The sequence below is a fragment of the Dermacentor silvarum genome, chromosome 8 (assembly GCF_013339745.2).
Source record: "Dermacentor silvarum isolate Dsil-2018 chromosome 8, BIME_Dsil_1.4, whole genome shotgun sequence".
Taxonomy (NCBI): Eukaryota; Metazoa; Arthropoda; class Arachnida; order Ixodida; family Ixodidae; genus Dermacentor; species Dermacentor silvarum.
Window position 1 is genome coordinate 124,538,156 of NC_051161.1, and position 5,569 is coordinate 124,543,724.

At 43.1% G+C, this 5,569-nt stretch overlaps 1 long non-coding RNA gene across 2 annotated transcripts; it reads right to left on the reverse strand.

Annotated features, from left to right (window-relative positions):
* Positions 1-369: 369 nt before the first annotated feature.
* On the reverse strand, positions 370-5,056 carry LOC119461669 (uncharacterized). 2 transcript variants are annotated; one of them, XR_007468215.1, is made up of 4 exons: positions 4,607-5,056; positions 3,735-3,841; positions 798-879; positions 370-676 (listed from the first exon to the last, which is right to left on the reverse strand). It is a non-coding gene; the product is annotated as an uncharacterized LOC119461669 (long non-coding RNA). The 2 variants fall into 2 exon arrangements; XR_005194029.2 differs by lacking the exon at positions 4,607-5,056 and having other exon boundaries at positions 3,735-4,252.
* Between the last annotated feature and the right edge of the window lie 513 nt (positions 5,057-5,569).

Sequence of the window (5,569 nt, forward strand, 5' to 3'; positions counted from 1 at the left end):
ACTCCCTTGGAGACTAACTTTTGGTCCCTCCAGTTACTCCCTGGAGGATGAAATGTTAGTCTCCCCAGTTGCTCCCCAGAGATTAAATGTTAGTCCCACCAGCTGCTCCCCGAGGACTAAATGTTGGTCCTTGCAGTTACTCTCCGAGGACCAACTGCTCATCCTTCCAGTTACTCCCCAGGGGATGAACTGTTTAGTACTCCGTATTGGTGTTACTCCTTATAGGGTTAATTTTTTGTCTCGAACATGCTTTTCAGAGGCCCAAGACATGATCAGAGCTGCTTGGGCTGGGATTTTTTTTCTTTATCTCGAACATGTTTTTCAGACACAGAACAAGAGCTGCTTGGGTGCTTGTAACATAAAATATGGAGAAAATATAAACAATAGAACACTTTATTTTTTTTACAGTAGCAACGTGTGTGACACGCGCACAAGTGGAGTTGGCCACACACCACTGTTAACACCGACCATGTGGCATATGGTCAAATGTTCTTTGTGCCTTTGGTGCAAAAACAATGTCGAATATCCAGTAAAGGGCAATCTGCATGGCAAGGCCAGAGACAAGGTCATCTTCGTCAATCTTGATCGATTCGAGCTGTACATGGAGGGCTCTTGCTTGCAGCAGGCTAGTTCCCTCGTATTTCACCGTAGGCATATGATGTGACGCATCCGGGTGCTGCAAAAATAAATGATAGGGTTGTAAGTGTCAAAGCCAACACATGATTATGAGGCACGCTGTAGATGAGTGGTCCATGCAACAGGTCTATTATCAGCATGCAAGTTACATATAATCTTACGTAAGGGGAAATAAAAGCCTCCATCCTCTCCTTCACAAGGCTTGACAGTCAAGCGCACAATCTGAAGCTGTAGGCTTCAGGTCTGAAACGAAAAGTTTTCACAAATTATGCATGAACACCCTACAGCCCGATTGCAAGACCTCATACATGAACACAGGCACTGAAAGACAATTTACATTGCAATTACAGTGGAACCCCGATTATAAGGCTTTGAGGGGACCACACAAAACCGCTCTATAATCGGGGCATCGTATAATAAAAAAAAAACTAAGAATATAGGCAGTGACGATGTCTTGCCCAAAAAACAGGTACAGACTGCCTGAATAATCCCATGGCACGAACCTGCACTGCTTGCAAGGAAGGTAGATTAAATTATTCAAAAATAGTGGTATTTGTTCGATTGTAACACAAGTGTACTTTTTTCACAATTTTCGTTGCTTGAACCATGACCCTTGTGTTCATTCGAATAACATCAAAATTGACCATTTAAAACAAATCTACTAAATCCCACGATTTCTTGCGTTACGTTGGCAACCTGTAACCTTACGGCTCGTCCAATCCATGGACAGGTCGACCGAAGTGCTAACTTGTTTTTGGTTGGAATCGGCGCTGTTTTCACTGTGCTTGTGACTGGTTACGGTGCTGTAATACCCTATAACCTTTTGTGGTTCGACTCAGTTCATTCGCGGCATTATGGCAACGCAGCACATTCAGTATGACGGTCGCTTCAGGAGACGAGCAATTTTGATGGCCGAGGAGCTGGGAACGAGGCCACACAACAAGAATACAAACATTTCTGATGCTGCTAATTTTTGTAATAACATAACACTTCAATGTTTGAAACAGTAAGGCGGTGCACAAGGAACCCGAGAGCAGATTCAGAAAGCGTTCGTAAGCAAGAATTTGTAAAAGTGGTGATTGGTCAACCAGGGGGATCGGTCCACCCATGAAACAGAATGCAGAAACCAGGGTGCTGGCCAGTCAAGAAGTGCTGTTATGAAGGCTTGCACATAGAGAGCTTTGTGAATTTAAGTCGACTCATTTGTGCTAGCCAAAACAGATGTCAAAGGGTACAAGATGCTGTTAGTAGTACCAACATAAACAGAGCTTCCAAGTTGCCTTCCAGAACCAACAGAACAAACTCCAACAAAAACAGAGAGAATTAATTATGGCAATGAAAACAGCAAAAGCACAAACACAGGACATTCCACATCGTCAGTGCCACAATAGCTATAAGTCAAGATACATTTACTGGCTATTGCAGACAGCTGCACTTTGTTCCAAAAATTAATCATCCGTGTTGTGAACTACTTTGGCTGTATTGGTTTCCACTCGACAAAGAGCAGCAGTGTCTGTGGATTGCTAACAGCAATTGGAAAATCTTCTATCTGATCACTTGGCGTGGAAACAAGCATAGGAGTGCCGGTGTACGGGCAACCCAATGCAACCCTGAGAAATTTAAGTGCCAGCCGTTATAGAATATTTGCATGAGCTACCGGCATAGTTCTCATGCATTTCAAGTCCACTATGTCATGCCTATGTCAGCCTATGTCCACTACGTCACACCTATGTTGGTGCTCTCCCAGGCACATGTTGAGGCACCGGCCAGTCTGCCCCATGTAAATCTGACCAAATATACACATGATCAAAGGAATAGACCACACAACCCCTGATGGATGCAAGACAAGTTTTGTGGTATCTTTAACTAAGCAAGCCTCCCTTGCCTGGATGTCTTTCTCAATTCGCTTGTGGATTGCTATGCACATATATAACCAGAAAGAAATAATGTAGACAGGATATGCACGACAGTCCGTAAGTGAACTGTGAAAGGCGAGCAGGCAAGCAAGCGAGGCTTCCTTGGTTAAAGGTACCACTAAATTTGTCCAGTGTTTGTCCGAGGCAGTGTATTGTACTCCTTTCACATGTGGCCAAATGCACAGAGTACAGACTGGCCAATGCCTAAGTATGTACTTAAGATATTAACCATATTTGACTCAAAAGGCCAGTATGCTCATCCGTCTTGGCCGTGCATTCCAGCAATAGGACTTCTGGCCAGATTACACGATCGTCACCTATTTTTCACCTACAGTGGAAAATTGACACATGAAATCGGTGAGGCACACTGCATAAATAAAAAGACGTGTGCGCCAGCCCCATTAGTAATGGTCTGCCTTCTCCCACAGTGTAAATTTTGTCCTGAAAAGTTACATGAACTGACCGGCAAACTCAAAAGGACGCTACAAATTTCACCTAGTGGATACGGCTGGTTCTCAGAAAATGCACAAATACAGGGATGGGTATCTGTTGGCATACTGTCGTAATAGTTGGCGCAAGTTAGCTTCGACATTGCTGCCATACTTCAGCTGTCGCAAGGCTACACCTTCACATTTCATTTCAAGAAATTTAAGCTCATCATATGTGTATTTGCCAGTTAATCTGAGGACAAGACAGAAATTATTGTAAATAGCAATGCTAAAGTAACAATGGTAAGCAAAGGTAAGCACGCTGCACACTTAGACCTGTGACATATTTGGCACACTACAGTTCGAATTCTAACATGCACAAAAACTGCACATATGTGTAGCATAAACAGAGAAAAAATACAGAAATAAAAGCTACAGCATAAAGAACAGTTTCAAAACAATAAAACCAAAATAAGGAGAGTAATATACTGTGTGCAAAGCAAAAATAAGTGAACTTGCAGCCAAGTGATTGAAGCGAGAAAAACATGCTAAACATCAGGACATGTTAGGTTTAGTTTTATATAGAACACAATAATGTGTGCATAATGTTATGAACACAAATAAGCAGCAAGTTGAATAACATTGCATAACTATTTAGCCTATTTAGTAAGCCGAGTTGAGTAATATGTCGATAAGCTTATACACAAATCATACTGAGATCGTAGTTTCTGGTACACGTACACTTCATACATACCTGACATGACATCCAGATTACACCCTGTCCTGCTGTAGCCATGGCTGCGGGATCCCTGCATTTCCCTGCCATTATGTTGACACTGCTATAGGGTCACGGTCTCACCACTGCAAAATGAGTAGTGTGTTAACTTATAGCATTGATTGGCACAATAAAACTGTCATATTGTGAACACATGTAAGGTGCACATAAAAACATGTCTGGACAAGTGCAGGGTGGCAACGGAGCACAAGGTCGAGTCACTGAAGAATGTCATGATAATAGGGACCCCTTCATCAAAGTAAAATTTTGAACACGCACGCAGCAGCACATACAAGAAATGTTTGTTTACATACTAGAGTTTGCTTTCATGACTTAGTTTAAACAACTTTCCCCTGCCATGTTTAGTTACGTCATAGTTATGGCAACACCCCTTGTTTTGAAAAGAAAGCTGTACTAGTAGCAAACTGTGACTTCTTACATTCTCGTTTTCTCCTCAAACTGCTCGTAAACCGAAAACCTGGTAAGCATAGATTATTTACAACGTCGAAGAGTTTATAAGCGAAAAAACGTAATTGCCGTAATAATCGGTGAAGAGACATTTCAGTCGTTATTATGCAACTTCAGCAGAAAAGCGGAAGCGCACGTACAGGTGAACACGATTATTTTCGAACGTAATTTTTCTCATCGGAAGAAAACGCTTATCAGGATATTCAATTTCGCATCAAAGCAATAAATTTGCGTAACTAAATTCTGACAAACAGCGCGCAGCATGCACAAGCACAGGTTTCACTGTTGTCGCAGAAGTTCAATTTCCTACGTTCGCAAGGTACGCTATGCACACGCGAGGAGCACGCACAACACACGTGTACTTAGCAAGCACGACTGCTTACCTTTTCAATGGTACGACGCTCTCCAAGTTGCCGGTGCTGCGTCGACGACATTACTCCCATCATAGATGTCGCTGCGTAGTGGCCGAGCTGAGGCACGCTAACAATACGCATTATTTTTTTTCGACGTCCACCCAACTTTCCACGACAACCAGACAAAGGCCACGACATAAAAATCGTTGGTCCATATTTGCCTGGCGCGCCACGCATACGGCGAGTTCGCAGCGAGACACGAGGTATCTTCTGGCACTTTTGTGCACGCTAACTACGTCCCGTTTCATTACAGCAAACACAAAAACACACGATAGAGAAAATATATCGTAAGCAGCGCGGTTGCAGCTCGCACAGACCAACCGCCATCTTGAAGACTGAGGAAAAACAACAGCGCCACCTGCATACTTGTGAGGTTGTTGTGGCCTCTGTGATGCCAACAATATTCACCAGTAAACTCATGTATTGTGCCGTGTTACGCCCAGCTACGTATATATGTTGCGAGGCAAAACAATCCACCGAACAGTCCACATTTTACGCTATAGTTTATCGTAGAAATAAATTCTATGACGTATTTTCTTTTTTTGGATTGCTTCCGTGGTCTGCAGCCAGCAAAAGCATGGCCTTAGAGATCGGGTTACGTTATCCTTTGAAAGCCGTCGCTCGGGCGTGAGTTGAATGATATTGACTGCCTGCGCCGTCACTTCGTTTTAGATAACTTCCGGCTATCGTTAACATCAGCTGTAGGCTCAGAAATTGTCGAAACGATCTCTGCAGTGTGCCTCAATCGTGGTTTTCGCATAAACCTCAGCATTGCTTTTAAATCAACATTTTTGGCAAGCCATGTAACACTGCGATTTGCCTGTAAATTGTGCTCGATATGATAGACTAATAATCTGTATTATTAGCCTCCCCCCCCACCCCCCCCCCTCCCCTAAAAAAAAAAATCAGAGCCCTTCCACTATGTGAAGATCG